Source organism: Myiozetetes cayanensis, unplaced genomic scaffold (genome assembly GCF_022539395.1).
Source record: "Myiozetetes cayanensis isolate MyiCay16 unplaced genomic scaffold, myiCay2020 scf7, whole genome shotgun sequence".
NCBI lineage: Eukaryota > Metazoa > Chordata > Aves > Passeriformes > Tyrannidae > Myiozetetes > Myiozetetes cayanensis.
Genome location: NW_026087964.1, coordinates 1,230,802 through 1,248,635, shown reverse-complemented (window position 1 = coordinate 1,248,635; position 17,834 = coordinate 1,230,802).

Below are 17,834 nucleotides of genomic sequence, written 5' to 3'. Positions count from 1 at the left end.
ATAAATTTCTATATGTAGTTCAAACTAGTAAATATAGATTAGGGTCCATACTTGAAAAAAAAAAGACATTTATTCTACTCTATAAAGCAAATATCACCATAGGTAACTTCACTTTAAGCAAACTACTTACTTCACTGAAAGACAATTTGATCACCAAATAAAGCAGACTGCATTTTTCTGTGAAGTTAATGTCCCCAGTTGTATTGCTTAGCTAGATCACTCGATTCTCCTTAGAGCTAAAACACACATTGAGAGCAGAACCAATCAATCACAGATATCAACCAGCAAACCTTTCTCATCAGAACTGAAGCCTTGCATTTCTCCCTCAGCATTTAGGAGATTGCTCTGTAACTCTCCCACTTAAATTGTATTCATCTCCCCTCAGATCTGATGAGTTTATGTATGCAAAAAAGAAGGAAACAGATGATGTGGGATGTGCAGGGCTTTCAGAATGAAAGGTTCTGAAATTCTGTTGCATGGAAATCAGGTAAAAGCATTTTCTCTAGAGAGGTCAGAAAATCTGCAATATGGGAGGAAAAGGGAAGTGGATTTTATTTCATGATGAAAATTTATTACTTTCTTTCCCATCCAATATTATCATCTATGTAAAAGAAAAAAAAAAAAAGTAGGAGGTAAAGAAAAAAGATGGGCAAAATTCTAATATCCCATTAAAAAAAAAAAGGAAAGGGAAAAAAGAAGTGTTGAGTTTGCCTGGTGTACAGAACATAAGTTCTTGTACCTCTTATCACTTGACTGAACTACTCTATCAATTTCTCTCAGCAGGCACTATGTCTCTGTGTGTGTTTCCCAAGGTTTTCTACTCACTTATGATGCTCTGGCAGTAATAAGCCGTCATAGAACTACTTCATAGAACAGCAGGAAACTCTTCCATATATCTCACAGAAACGGTTGTTTCTAGCAAAAGAAATTCAGATAATTATGCAAACTGCCTCAACAGGTCCCTCTCAGAGGAACGGAACAACCTGCAGTGAAAATATTATATTGCTTTGGTGGCGGTACAGAAAGCTGCATTCAGTGGTTTTGGAAGAGCCCAGATGAAAGAGGTGCCCACTTAACTTTTTGTTTATTCAAGGCTGCCCTGCAGAGAGTTGATAGTTTCAGAAAAGGCAAAGCTGTCATTTGCCATGTAAATAGGAGTTTGTGGACTCCCTCAGCACAGTGCCAGGATAGCAGTAAAGATTAGAGAGATGCAAACCATGAGAGGTAGGGGGATTCCTTGCTCTTGACAGGCAGACAAATAACACCTGCTGGAAGATGCTTTCAGAGTCAGTGGGAAGGGAGATCTCTGACAACCAACCCCTAAATTTCACTGCCAGAGGAGTTGCTTTTAGAGATTATGAAGTTTAGAAACAGTCTTCTGGTCACAGCTTCTTGATTACCTGCCATAAGGTAATAAATAATGTCCAGGTTGTTCACAGAATAGTGTACCTATATCCAAGCTTTAAGGATATAAGTTTGGATGAAGGAGTCTTCAGTATAACTTTCAGATCTAATGACCAGTTATGTAAAAGACATGTCCCTCACAAGCTCCTAAAATTACTGTGGTCATAGTGCTTTATGAAGAATTCATTGATTTTTATGTGCTTTGAATGAATGAAGAGATTGGTTCCTTTAGTGATTTTTTATATATTGAATCCCAGATAGTGAACTTTAAATGTACCTTTGTACAACTAAATAGTTTTACCTGTGTGAAGTTGTTGATGTCTGCAGCTTGTAATTTTTGGTCAGAGATTTTTCCTTGACCTGTATCTTGGAAATAGATTCCTAAATTATATTGGCAGAGTGTATTTTTTTGGCAACTCACTGTAGGGTTGACCACTACTCTCTCCATCTGTAAACCTGTCAGCAAGGGAGAGACAAATGCTTTGCTCCTTATTCTCAGTCATCTCTTCTAGAGGCTGATGACTCGGGCATAATCTTGTTTTCTCCTAATATCCAGACCCACAGCCTGTTTACTGACTTATAGAGGTAAAGAAAGCTGAACATAACTTTATTTCTTTGGGGAAAAAAATTAGATTTTGATTTAATATTGCAAACATTATTATCTGACAAAAGCCTTAGATTTTCCTTCCTGTAAATTCAGCAAAAGGCCATAAACTTGCAGATTATTTGCAAAATGAAAAGCACGTAATCCAAGTCACCATGCAACCTGCAGCTTATATAAAGAACAACAATAAGCCAACTGCATCATCCTATGGAACAGCTCTTATGTTTTCCCCAGACAATCAAAAAAAAATACCAAAGAAAAACAGGAATATTTCAGTCTGTTCCCTGTGACCCTCAATAATTCAAATATAATTACCAGTCTATTTACTAAAATTACTTATGACTGACCAGAGCTGTAGGGAGCCATTCATCTCCTAGGAGATGCAGCTCAGCTTCTGTACATGTGTCATTATTTCTATCTGGTCCTATCGATTATCCCTCAGGAAACACAAGCACAGCATGTTTCCTACCCTGTATCAGTTCATTGATCTCTCTTGGCTGACTATGCTCACAAGCTCGGATTTTGCTTGTAAGCAACAAGCAAATAGTGAAATTCTTCCTCTCTGACAGAGCACATGTGTTTTTGTTGAGTTGCTTGTGTTTTGGTTGGGGGTTTTTTGATTTTTTTTTTTTTTTTTTTTTTTGTCAGGAAGTAAGCCCATGCCCAGGTAAAAACATAGCCCCAGTTTAACTGTGTGGCTCCAGCTACGTGTGATGCAGGGGACTGTAATGAGACAAGAGAGCAGGATATGAGCCCTCTACACCTTCCTACCTCTCCTGACTAAAGCCAGGTATTTTTAAACCAGTGCCAGGATATTTGCATAAATCTGATTGTGAACAGGAAGGCAGCTCTGGCTACAGAAAGCTGGCAGGCTGCTCTGCCTTTGGCTCAGGCCATTTAGGAATCAGGCAGCTGAGATACCAGCTGTGTCTTCTCTGTGAACCTTCTGTAGATTCTGCTAAAGTGACTTGGAAAAAGAAAGTCTGGAGATGATAAATATGGATAATATTGTTGCCAAGACTCTGTTAAAAGGAGCATGTGTTGGGGGGGAGAACAACTGTAGAGGAGATAACTTGTGCTAATAGTAGTCTGTATTTCAATACCTAAAGACATTAATGTGCCTAATACAACTTTTAAGAGGAAAGAGTGACCAAGATGTCCCTGGGGTCTTTTCAGTTCCCACTTCATAGAGCAATGTAGTGTTTGGAGCATTCATCGGTGAGTGTGGGCAGAAACAGACTGAGGTCCCAATCCCTACTGCTTGGAGATTATTCACATAACTGGGGAAAATCACATAAAGAGCTCTTGGAAGTGGAGCTGAAGCCTCCCTGTCCTTCCAGACGACATCCCCCTCCTTTCTGCTAAAGCTGCCCTTGTTTTCATGTTCTCGTTCCAGTCCAGTGAATCCTGAATTCTTTCTCTGCACACTGCAAGGCTTTTCATCTGGCACTGCTGAGACATCCTGCCCTCCCTCCAAGTAGCCTTGAATCTGTTTCCTAAGCAACTTGCCAAAACCACAAGAAGCAGGGAGTTAAGTCCTGTTAAGCAGAGGGGAGAAGTGAGCACTGATCTTGCAAACCTCTGCTGGCTGTTACTCTGCTGCCACATCCCCTCTGTGCCAGCGGGTTTGCCCTGGAAAAGCAGACACTACTACATTTACACAGGAACCAAGGAGCACATTTTGTCCATTCCCTCATAACAGTTGTGACATGTGGTTCCTTGGGCAGCTCAGGAGGTAGAAATCCTCCTTTGGAAAGTGCATAGGCTTGGGCACAAGTCACGTGCTGGGTTGTTCATTGCTTTCAGAAGCAAGTGAACAAATGGAAAGGTTATGCTTAAAATGCAAAATGTGCTGGAATGTAGCCTGAGATAGAGCAGTAATTTTCAAGAGTGAAAATTTGAAATTATGGGCCAAAGACTGGTCCAACTCTCATTTCTTGACTTGATTCCTGTGTCAGACGCCTTGCTCAGTGAGGCAATGGGAAAAATGAATCTCAGAGCTAATAGCCAGTCTCAGATGCAACTCCTTGTGGGGTTTCTTGAGTTTATTTCCCACTTTTGTTTTGTCTTGTGATAACATTATTGAAGATTAACCATTTATTGAAACTGTGAAAGTAGAAGGTTGGCCATGTTTCTCTTTTTTATTACAGTAAAAGAGGAAATCTTGTCTGCATAAACCTACTCTTCTCACTGCTCCTCTCCTCATCAGTAATAACCACTTGTACTGGTAGCTTTCACCCCGAGGGGTAAAATAGCTGTACCTGCTGTCCAAAGTGATAAACAGATTTTCAGTTTCTGTTCTGTTTCTGTACTGTTGGATGTGTGCCAGTACTTTCCTCCTTTGCCAGATGACATCCTACTTCGACAGCGAGAGGGTGCAGTTGGAAACAAGCACTAGTCATATTAGGCAGTATTACATTGATTTACCTGTGATTAAACATAAGGCTGAATGAAAAATCATGGTATTAAAAGCACAAGCTCATAGGTTTGACACCTATGAGAAGGGTACTGCGTAGATATCACTGCAAGAAGCAGGTAGAGGTGTTTAGGTAACAGCTCATCTAAGGCAGTTAATACATGAGTATAAACACTGAGCAATCACATGAACAGGCTCTCTCTGTAGTCAGCCAGTTTTTAATTCCCTCTGCTTCATTAAGTCAATTCGTTCCAGTGTCTCAAATCACAGCAAAAGTCTCTAGTTTATGTTTACAGCATAGCAGGACTCTGGGTTTGATATCAGTGGCAAACCACTGTGTGAGAAAAGCCTCATGAGAGGTAATTACACCATCTCTTGTCAAAAAGAAACAAAATCACCACCACCAACAACAAAAAGCTAATAAGGAATAGGCCTAAGTCACATATCTAGATTCAAATTTGGCAGTGTAGGTAACACAGAAGGACTGAACTACAGAATTTCAGACCTCAAAGCTACCATTTGATTTTTTTCTCTCCTTTGTCATGAGTAAATTGTACCTGTAATCTTAAGGAAAGTCAGGAACTGGCCACATGAACACCTGAAATCTTGAGGGCAGGTGAGCTGGTGGCAACAGTCTTTCTAAATTTTGTCCTAGCTTACGTGAGGCTGAGAAGTTGAAACCCTGACATTTCACCTTCTCTGGGAATTTGGTTGAAAAGTTTCATTTTCCAGGTTAAAAGTACCCTGCTGGCATTTTCTGAGGAAAACAAGTTTGACAATATCCCTACAGCAAGGCCAATTATGTTCATTTGTTCATTTTTTTCCGTGCAGCTTTGCATCACATTTGCTGCCAGTTTTTAGAAGCAGCCCCATAACAGCAAGTAAAGCAGCCAAAATGAAACACCACAAAGCATAGAGAAGCATTTTCCATGTTCTCTGTAGAACAGTGCTGCCATTTAAAAGTCTGGAGGTGCTTCTATTTTCCTAGATTCCTAAAAGTATGCCTTCTGGATAAATTGAGTAGAGGCATATTGAAACACAGAGAGTTTGTACCAGAAATGCTAGAAACCAACAAGATGGTACCAAGTACCAAGTTCTAGCCAGAGACCAGGGCATAAGCAAAGTGAGGAATAATCTATAGTCCTCCTATTGGACTGTAATGGCATCTTCCATTTGTGATTCAAAATGCTGAACCTCCTTGCAAAAATTAACAAAGTACAGGTTTTTTCCAAAAATTATGACCAGAGGAAAGAAGAGATGATGGTGTCAGTTTTCCCTCATTGTTAAGCATCCTGAGAAAGTTAAGCAACAGGTTTAATATCTTTAGTTTTTGAGAGAGTTTGAAAACCAACATTAGGTGAAGACTCCCAATGTTGGGACATGGTATGAAGACAGTTCCTCCTCTTGAGGCTGTCCCTCTTTGTGAGGCACGATTAAAAATTAATTGAGCTGAAAGGAGAGAAAATTATGATTCTATAGGTAAGTGATTAGGCAACTTGCTGTTTCTGCTCCAGTGAATACTTCATACAAAATTATGTAAATATTCATCAGAATGTCAGGAACTCAAGTCTCCCCTGCCACATGAATACCCTAATCACCAGGATCAGAGAGTCTTTTGCCCAATGAATATTTAGTTGTTCTGTAAAGTCTAGCAGTTTCAGCAGGAGGCTTAAAAGAGTCTCTTTTTGAATACCTAAAACAGAGTCTGAAATATTTGACGTTTGGTTTTTAACCCTGACCAACCCCTGTTCACAGTGGGTTTTGTGCCAATCCATTACGGTGTTTCTCAAGAACAATCTCCTGCACTGTGCCCAGATAGGCAGAGGAAATGTTTCTGGACCAGAAAGAACACAATGTGGGATTCCCAGGCTATGTAGAAGTGCTCTAATCACTGTAGCATTAACTATATGGGAAAGCAACTGTGGAAGAGGTCATAATACAAGTAGACAGAATGAACACTAACAAAGCACCAGGAGCAGATGATATTGCCTCCAGAGTTCTACAGGAACTCACAAATGAAATAAATGTACTACATATATAACTTCTCATTTAAAACTTCAGGGTATCTCAAGACAAAAAGATAGGGGATGAGATAACAGTGCTTAGAAAGTGTCTAGACGTGCTCAGAGACTAATAGTCCTTTAAAGAGAAGATCTCTAATGGAAGAAATAATAGCAACAAGAAAACAAGAAATTATAGAATTCATAGAAGCTTGGATTTCTTTTTATTTATTTTTTTTGTTTTTGAGCAGAGTAATCACCACTTCAGTAGAAGGCATTGCTTAAAGAGGTCAAGAAACATATGGGATAAAGGGACAGTAATTATATAGCCTATTTTAATTTCCTACAAAATTTTGACAAAGGCTTTTACATAGACTGGCAGAACACACAGTATCATAGGATAACATGCATTGACATGCATTAATATCTAATTAAAAGACAGGAATTCAAGGATAACCATAAAAGGTTTTTTCTTGCAATGAAGGATTGTTATCATAGCAGTTATGCAGGGGTCTGTCCTGGAACTCATTCTGTTTAGTGTGTTCAGAAATGACCTAAAGCAGAGGGAGGATCTGTATGGCAATAATATGATGTGAATTATGATGATCCAACATTATATGAGGCACTTAGGAAAAGGACAGACTGTGAAGAATTTGAAGAGGACCTTAGAGGCCAAAGTATCTAGGCAATAAAATGTCAAATGAAGTTCAACACAGATAAATATAAACTGATATAATGGGTAAAACCAATTTTATTTGACACACATGCTGACTTAGCCTTGGCTTACAGCTGGACTCCTACCCTGTCCCTTGCTCTCTCCCCCTACTCAGTGGGGCAGGGGGGTAAATTAGGATGAGAGAGATTGCAGCTGAGAGAAATATTGGGAGATTGTTTTCTAACTTTCATCATAGGAAAAACAGGCTTTAAAGAGGGAGAATTAATATATTGTCAATGAAAATACCTTATTATGATTCTTAACTGTGAATTAGGGTAGCAAGAAACAAAAATGCAAGCATTAAAACAACATATTTTCCTTCCTCTTTTCGCAAGCTCAACTTCACTTGCTCCTTTGACTCCTCTCTGGCACTGAGCAGCCTAAGGGGGTGAGGAATGGGAAGTTTCAGTTGATACCTGGTGGTTTCTCTCCACTGCATCTTTCCTCTCAGTTTTCCTTTGTTCTGATGTAGACTCTCCAAGGGCTGCAGTCCTTCAGAAAGCATCTATTCCAGCCTGGGCTTTTCACAGGCCACATTTCCTTCAGGAACATCTGTCTGCTCCATGAAGGGGTTCTCCAGGGTCTGCAGGGGATACCTGCTCTGGTGTGGTCTTTTCCACAGGCAGATTAGTCAAAACCTTGGAAGCCTATTAGACATCTGAATTTTGGACTCAGGCAGTTTTAGTGATGCTTAAGTGCAGGACGGTGGACACATTTATTTATATCAGGACACAGCACAGAAAAGAAATTCATGAATTCTTGCCCCTTGTTTTACAGTGGTGAAGAAGATGCAGACCAGGAATAATGCTGCTGCTCTTTTTCAGAACTTCTAGCACACTACAACACAACCTGTAGACTGAAAGGAACAATGCCACTTTTCCCATGTTCAAGAGCAAACATATCAAATAAAGAATTCCATTCTGATGCATTATTCAAGGAAGGAAAACATTTAACCCTTCGATAGCACCTCAAATCAGCAGTGCACAAAGGGCAAAATGTGACTTGATTCACTACTGACTAACTGGGTCTTCATCTGAAGACTGTTCAGAGAACTAAATTTGATAAATTGGTTTGGTACACCTGGTGTCTTTGATGTCATGCAGCTAGCAGGTTTGTACAATCTGATCCCAAAAAAACAATGTCATTGATAGCAAAACTCAGAAATGGAAATGAAATTCTCCTGAGAGGAAAGTGCAGACCCATGAGTAAGGCAAGGTCTGCATCCTGTTACCATCGCTTAGTCACCTCTGGTTGGGTGACAGATAATCTACAAGGGGAACTGTCATACTCTAATTCCAGCTTGCTGTGAATTCTCAGATTTGCTAATAAAATCATCTTAAAAAAACGTTTTAACAGGTTGAGTTTGCTAAACTGCTGAGGCTGACAGGCAATCTGGGCAGACATGCAGCAATACTTAAAGGGGGCAACAGAAATGAAAGAAATTAATTTCCTAATATCACCGTAACTATTGAGCAGTTAAATAATACCCAGCCTCATGTTAACATCTATGTAGCACTGAGCAGTTGCAAAATGTCAAATATTGTGCTAGATAACCAGTAGCTGTGACTGCTCAAAATCTATTAGTTTTTGATACAACTTGCTTGGCCATTTCTTTATGCATTTACACAGAATCACCACTATACTCTTATACTGAAAGACATTATTTGTTTTTATTTATTATATATTAATATATATTATATTAAAATAATAATAATATTATTTATTATACAAAATGCATATTGTAACAGAAATCTTGCAAAGGGTGATGAAAAGCACAAAATTTCTCTTCATCAGACCTTCATCAAAGCAGAAATCACTGAGAGGAAGAACCAACTCTTTCATCAGGATTTGTCTTGTTGACTGAGCAGCTGAGAGTGATGAAGGACTTTGGTTTTACTATAGGTGGCTGCCAAGGCATGAAGCTGCCAAACAGAAAATTATCCAAGATCCTTTGGTCACTGAAAGTTTCAGAGGTGCAATAATAAACAGCAAGAGGCATAGGCAGGGCCTGAAGCCAAGAGTGTTAAAACTCACTGGTTATCATATGGTTGCATAAACTGTGAAAAAGGCAATATATTCTGTGGAGTTTCATTCTCCTGAGAAATATGCACAGGTTTTCAGAGATTATCAAAAGCTACATTTTTTAATGAGATCTTGACCTATGAGTCCATAAGCTTTATATAGCAATTTTATACATGAATGATACATACATTTTAATGCAGTTCTCAGAATTCCTGTTTTGGGTCTCCTTTTTTTTTTTTTTTTGTGAGGTGGCAGAACACAATGCAAAATGGTTAAAGCATTTTAAAATGCTGCAGTTTTGACGTTTAACTGCAACTTTGACTTGTGTCAATGAATATACATAAATCATATTGTTGACCTGCAAAATAGAGTAACTGGGATTGCAAAGTGAGAAAGATGAGATCAATTTGTTTTGAATCTTTCATGAAAGATGTTTATATTTAAAGAGTGACTATCAATTCAACTCAAGGAAAAGGTATACATTATAATGGATGAAGATAATGAGAAAATATCTTGGTTTTAAGGAACTAGATGCAGGTGTGTCTTTCTTATGCTGTATTATAGACCAACATTTGAATTTTTCTCTAATAAATACTTTATGCTTCTGTGTTCTGAGGGACTCCAGCTCTAGAAGGCTTCAGGACCCAGGAAATTTTTCCTTCCCAGTCCAACAGAGACAAAATGAGCACATTTTCTGCACCAGAGGCATTCTTACATCCCTACCCAGTGCAGCCAGGCTGCTGCAATTCCCTGTCCTTTGTCCAGCCAGAAGAGAGATTGAGCATCTATTCTAAACAAACAAACACTCACACACATAAACATACACACACAGAACTCTCCAGTGGTTCTTAAACCCCTGGCCCCAGAAGTCTTGACTTTATGCTCAGCTTGACCTTCACTTTTCCCTACCTTTACCAAGTTAAAAATAATAATAAAAAAAAACACAAACAAACAAAAAAAAACACAAAAAACCCCCACCACTTTTGAGGATGTGAAAATAACTAAAAATAGATATATGTTGATCCTCTTTTATGTAAAAAGTTATGATGAAAAATCTGACCTGCACTCCCCTATTAGATGATGGTTGTTTCACACAGAGACAGCTTTCATTTTATTTAAGCTTTTAAAATATCTGATGGAAACTTCAATCTGGGCACAACCTGCATCAGTGCCTTCCACACAAACCACCCCAGTGCCTCGTGAATGTGAGGTTGAGTCATTCAGTTGGACACATTGTTTTGGAAGCTGGAAGAGGAACAATACCATTTTGATGAAAAATTCTGGAATTTCTGAGGGCTGACCCAGTTTGCTGCACTCACAATATAAAACTGTGACTTGGCAAATACAGCTTGCCCTTCCAAAAACAATCTTGTGTATTTATGAGATACTAAGAAATACACAGATGCCCTAACATGAGTGATTTCTTGGTCTCTGGGTGTAATATATTCAGTTGTCAAGGATATCATGGTATTTTTACTGCACCCTACCGCTTTGAAAAGATAAAATAAAACAATATATATAATGCTTTAACTGTGCTTTTGTAAACAAAAAGCAACAATGTCTCAAAGGACTAATCCCAACTGAAAGCTCTTAATGAAGAAAACATAAAAGCCTTTAGGTTGTTTGCATGTCCTTTTTATTTTTTAAATTTTATTTTTTTTGTAAATAATTTATAAATAATAATTGAGAGCATTTTGTTGTCTTAAACCGTGGTATCCCAAGAGTAATGTAGAGAGCTCTGTAGATCAAAATGTTATTAAGAATTGAAAATAATAACAGGATTTGTCCTACTTTTTCTCCATCTAGGCTAAGAACAGTGATAATTTATGTTATATTTTTACTTAAAACACCTATTTTTCCCTTCATTACTTTTGAGGTAAGATGGAGAGTTCACAAGATATAAATGAAAGATACCACACCGACCAATAATTCTGAATACACTTTTGGCATTGCCAGCTGTACAGGTACGTCTGGCACAGCTGTTGTTTTGCCAAAGCTTTTTGTTTCTTTCCTAAAGAAACTATTTTTAAAGGTCATCCTGACAATAATAAACTCACTGTGAATTCACATGGATAGTGGACAGAAGCCAATCCATGCCCCATTCTCTGTGTCTAATGTTATCTGGATGGTTCTTTGGCATGACTTTAGACACCCATTTCATGGCAGGTGTGAGGCCCAGAAAGAAATTTATTCTTATATTTAACTCCTTTTTCTCTTTTCTTCCTCTTAAGTGACTCCAATGGAAATAAATGTAATAAAGTCCTTACAGCAAATTAGTTTTGTTGCTTTCACCACACATTTGTAAGCAATATAAAATCTTTTTAATAACATAATGACCAGAAATAGAATAATACCCCAAGCCTATTTGCTTCAGAAAATCATTATTCTCTAATATACTTCTCAGAATACTTCCAAATCTTTGACTATGTTATCTTATCTTGATGGTGCAAGCATTTTTAGAGATTTATCTATTGACAGTTTATTTTCCCTTGAGATATTTTCTCCTAAGTAATCTATACTTTCCTATTATTTTAATTCTCTTCATAAAAACAACTTTGTGGTCAATATTGAAGGCGAGCAGGGGGTAAAGTCAATTTTATACGATATAAACAGAAACTTTCAAATTGCAATGACTGTCAGAGCTCCTTTCTTTGTTCCTTGATAAATGAGCCTTGGAAGAGCCACCAGCTGTTTGTGTCAATGACACAATCCCTTCTGCAGGCTCTCCTGCACTGATGTCACTCTGCTCCTTTGGGGGTTTTCAGAGAACTGGCTGGAACCAGAGAAGTTCATGGCCTGGCTGCAGCTCCGGTGTTTGCCTCCTTTGGAGGCTGTACCAAAGCATCCATAGTTTGTTCAAGGGGTTGAGTATGTCCATGGTACAATCTCTGAAGAGACTGATATTATTTTGATGGAAAAGTTTTTTAATAGAATGCAAGTCAGGGCAATAATTAAGCACATGAAAACTTGATATGCAGCACTGGTTATTTATTTTGGGGAAACTGTTTCACTGTTTTTCTAGGACTACTGACTACAGTCTATTTTATTTGTCTATCTTCTTTATAATCCTGTTATACTCACCTTACTATTCTAAGTGAACCCCAGCACATTCACTACATCAAATGCAAACATATTTGTATTTCAATCCCTTTCAGTAAGCATGTGTGATCTTTATTTTCTTTCTGGTTTTGTTGTTGTTGTTGTTGTTTTGTTTGGTTTTTGGTGCAATAAACTGGGCAGAAGAATATCTTCAACTCTGAGGAAGTAAAATCAGTGTGTACTGTGGTATCTTCCAAATCATTCTATCTTCCAGAAATTAGATTCTATTTTAGACAAAAGGTGACAAAACCACCTCACCTGAGTGCAAAAACCTTTTTTTTTTTTTTTTTTAATGTAACACTTGATCAGACTTCGAGATTTAAAATAGAGGTGTAATAAAGTCACCTCAAATGGAACATTATCTTGAGCCTCTCTTCTTCTGAGGATATTTTTTGCACCCAAAATTTTCCATCTGTTTTTGTCTGTTCCCTCTGTTTTCCACATGTGGGAACAACTTTCCCCATGGCTATATCTACACCAGTAAATTAAATACATTCAGAGATATCTTCAAACAATGAGGCCAACTGGTAAAGGACATCTCTTGTCATTCAAACAAACTGTTTCAGACTCTGGAGCCAGATGCCTGTGTGCAAACTGCCTGCTGGAGTGGCTCCTGGGCTGCCACAGCTGCCAAACCATGTCCAGGAACTGTTCAGGGAATGAGCTTGTTGGAATGGGCCAAAATGATGCCAGAAAACATTTGATGCTTTACTAGAGTAAATGATGGTGCTTCAGTGCCAGGAAATCTTCCCAAGCATGCTCAACTTCACTGAGATGGATGCAGACCATGCCATTTTTCCCTGAAAGGCACATTTTTTTAACCATCTGGGCCAAAACAGCTCTCATTTAATTTTCGTTGTGCAAGTCCTTTCCCTTCAATGGTCAAGATCATGACTCAAGAGATATAAGAACCACTTACCCCAGAGTGTCAATCTGTGTAAGGAGAAGTGGTATTTCTGTTTAGCCATCTGATCTTGTAGCAGAGGTAAGAGGAAGGGAAAACAGTCAACCACCACTGAAATATATTTCTATAGAAACTTCTCTTGGAGACCTCAAGAATTCCTGAATTCCCAAAAGCTTTCAAAAAAAAAAAAAAAAAAAGAAACAAAGTCTCCTCTGATGATTTATAGCCTTTGACCATCATGACTTGTTACAAAAAACCCGACTCTTCTAAATAAAAAATTTTTAGATACCCCCAAAGTTATGCTGTACAACAAATATGAATGTAATAGTAGAGATGTCTGGGTTTGTTTTTCTAGTACTGAAATTTCTCCATGCTGTTGAAGCAGACAATATGTACTTCAATTATTCTTCATCACAATCAAATAAAAAAAATCTTGTGCGCGTCACCCATGCTATGCAAGGGACAGCTACACCTGCATCTCTTTGGGCAAGAAGTCCATTTTTCCAGAGCTAAAACAGTTTTATTTCCTCCTGCCAAATTAATTTGTACGCCTTAAGTCTTGTCAGACTGGCTCCCTCCCTTCACTAGCATTGGCTTCTGCCTTTTCCTTATTATTTTCAACTCTATAAAGACTCTCCTTTCTGCATAGTTTTCTGTGGTTTTATCAGTCTGGCTTTTAGTATATTCCCATTATGCAAGAAGGAAAAAAAACCAAAATCTTTTGCTTTTGGACCAGATAGTGATGAAGTTTGTGTTCATTTTCAGTTTCAGTGGGAAATAGCATTTTTCTTCTTGTCAGCCCACTGGGACGTCTTTGTGCTCTGAATAAGTGCATTTCCCCCTCCATGAGCCAGCAAGTACTGACAGCAAAAGTGTGCTCAGATGAACTTTTGTGCTGTGTTGACTTGGGAGCCTCTGACATGACAAAGGACTCAGATTCCTTCTGGTGCCACAGCAGAGGCTGCATTTTATTGATGGGGGAACTTTGCACACTTGTACCCAAGACAGTAGCAGGTTGCCTGCTCTTACTGACATGTTCATATTAGTCACATCAATCCTAATTGTTCTTCCTCTGCTTTTGTCAGACCCAAGGGATATGCTCTATCTGGAATGTATCTTCAGAGATTCTGTTCACTTGATGAAGACAAGTTCTTGCTCTTTAAGCAAAAAAGTCACTTTAATTTTGTTCTCTCTTATGTCCCAAATTAAAAGCCTTGAAGTTCTTTCGATTTCGTGATTATTTTTAACCCTCTGGATTCCTGAAGGCAACTTCCATCCACTGAAGAAGGAATAAATGGTAACAAAAAACAGTTAGGTGTTAAAAACAAAAAAATCAGTCAATTTGGTAGATTTTTTTCCTTTAAGGTTGGATTAATTTTTCCCAGCTTTGAATGTATGTTCTGTAGATGACAAGTACTGTTTTCACAAACTCCATGTCTCTGTCTCCATGGTTAATAGAAGGGTCATGGGTGATTACCATAACTGGCTGCTAAAATCTGAAACGAACAAAATCTTATAAGTCCCAGTTAATTTGCTCGTCCTTTCCGCTTTAAAATCTATGACTGTGAAGAAGATCAAGTCCTGACTATGCTTATTGCTTATTAAGACTTTTTTTTTTTTTTATCCCCAACCCATTTTTAGGACAAAGCAAGTGAACAAGAAAGTGAGAAATGAAATAGTGGAACATACACTGGAACAAGTTAACCCAAGACTGTGAGGCAGATCAGTAGGAGAATATAAAACCTAAATTTCCTGTTTACTTATTCAGAGTCTTGTCTGTAAAAACACAAAGAAATTCTAAGGGATAAGGATGTGATCCAGCCAACCTAACTCCAGATATAACATGTAATTGTCTGGGCGTCATTTTCAGTCAAGAAAAAGAGATCCAGAGACCAATTTTTTCCATCCATTTTAGACAGTTGTCTTAGGATAGATTAAATCCTTGTGTGGAGTTACCTATTTCCTATTAGTGATGATGGAAAAAAGCTTGGAAAACTGATATGAGCTGACACCTCCCTCCTAGATGACTACAAGTTGTGGTAGCAGAATATTCCCCAAAAGACCACATTAGGTACACCATCACACGTGACAGCAGTCAACGAGAAGTGTTCATTTAGCAAGGAGTGAAAATTCTTCCTCACAAAAACTTTCAGGATTTCTGTTTTCTTTTGAGATGACCTCAAGCAAAACGCCAAGAATTCCTAATGTTTTCCCACACGAGGAACTGTTATTTTCCAGTGAAAAATATGAGCACTTTTATTCAGAAGGGAATAGGTGTGTGTGAGGTGGAGAATAAGTGGATGAGAGCTCTGTGTTATGTAGGAAATTCAATTTGATGTCTCTGCTCAGCCTGGGTCAGAGCAACATGTACCATCCCCAACTGCTCTGTATCAGAGGAGGAACAGTTCAACTTTATGGAAATTTTTTTGGCTTAGCTGAAAAGTAGTTCTAGGAAACCACCTTTGCAGTAGAGAGGTCAAAGACAGGCAATTAAAAAAAGGAGGACCTTTTTCATATCAAAGTAGGATTTGAGAAGCATAACTGAGGCAATGTACTGATTACAGCATTGCTCCTGCTGGATACATTCCATGATTGAAAACGCACAACAAACTGGAGGCTTTCATTGCCAATCACAAAACTGTTGCTAGCATTAGTTTTCCATTTCAAAAGAAACACTTAAAACCCAACATTTGGAAGAGGAATATCAAACCAATCCCTCTCCTCCCCATATTAACTTCAATTTTTAGAAGGTGTCTTCTCTATCATTTTCAAGAACCTACATTTCTTTTAATAGTACAAATCCAACAGGTTTAATTATAGCACTGGGGGTTTTTTAGGGGGTGGGAATGTCCAGCATTGCACATTATGATTGCATAAGCACCAGGGAATTCTCTCTCTTAAGTGAAATGTTATGAAATTATTTCATCTAATCATGTTAATCATGAAAGTGGCAAGGGACCAACCAAAATGTATCTCCCTAGTTTTAGGAAGATTACAAGACTAGAATATCAAGCAGTCCCTGCCTTAAATCACAACTGGCCCTGCAATTGCATCATGATTGCACAGAAAGGAAAAAATAAATTGTTCTGTCAAGAACTGGCATATGCAATTACTTTATTTGCCCAAGTTAATTGTTGGTAGAAATCAGGCATGCAGCTCATCATCTGTCATTCAAATGTGATCTGTGCACTTGAAGATATATTAAAGTTGCTATAAAGTTGCTTTCCTTACAGTTTTACTTATTTTCATTGATATGGCAAAATACTGTTAGTGAAAGTGATTTTCAGAGATGTATTAAAAAAGAGAAGCTGTCAGAGGAGACAGGACAACTAATGAGTCCTAGACTGAATATATTGTGGAATATCTTTGATATAAAATTTACAGCAATGCTTTTTTATCAGTTTATTCTGTTCTTCCTGGGTTTCCTCAGCTTATTAATTTAATCCCTATATTAATTCACTCTATTCTTCAACCCAGCCTTCAGCTTTTCTGTCTGGAACTGACGTACTAAACCACATTTATCAGCTGCATTCTCACAAACGGTGTTTTAATCTAGTAATCAAGACATGTTTCATATTAGGCATTTGGGAGATAGGTTTGTGATGTAATTTTTGTATACATCAAACCAGAAAATACCATCACTGGAGATACTAGATTGGTTGTATACACCTTATGAATATCTCCAGCCCTAGGAAGAAGTGCTGGATTTTGGCATAACTTGATCATAAAAGAAAAAAAAAAAAAGGCAACAAACTACAATTTCCATAGCTGATTTACATTCTTTGAGCTACCTGCTTGGAAATATGGCATTGCCAACTCTGAAATCTCTCATGATCCTGATATACTCATGTATGTAGGTATATATATGCACATATGTACACACATATACAGATATACACATAAAGATACACTGCAACAGGAAAAGGTTATCTTTGCATACACCTGTAGTAAAACTCTGTTTGGTAAACTGACACTTTGTTGAAGTGATGGATGTGAAGCATTTTATTTATTCTGCAGTCCTCCCAGACCGTCTCAGAGATGTCACCATTTTGTACCTCTGAGACTTGTTTTAGAATCCAGGTCTTTCTGAAAGAAATATAAATACATAAATAAAGCTGTGGTCTCCAAGGAGACTGTGACTGTACACTGGGAATCCACACAAGCAACCTCCAGACACTGACATTGTGGAATTAATACAGTGAATGCTCTGTGAGGGGAAAAAGGGAAAATAAATAAACCATTTTAGTAACAACATACTTGTTTAAAAAAAAAAAATCTTTAATTATTTTAAAACCTATTTAGTCTTCTAGCAAAATAATTCCCGTGATGCACCCTTTTTATCAAATGAATGTTCACTGATTGAATAAACCCACATCATTGTCAGTGGTTGGTATCTGCACCAAGCCACTCTGCTGGGAATTTTGGAATCTCTTTCTTCATTCAAGGTGCTTTATTTTGTCCCAGTGATTTCAGAAGGATTCTGCAGTTTGGTAAGGATTTGTAAACAAATGCTTTACACACTCCAGTTTCCATGTGGGAATAATCATGGCCTGATTTGTTCAAAAAGTATGAATCATGGGCCAGGAGCAGTGTATTTGTAGGAGAACTGTGTTCTGAATTCCTCATCAGAGCAGGCTGACAGGAAACAAACAGGAATTCTGGTCTTTAGT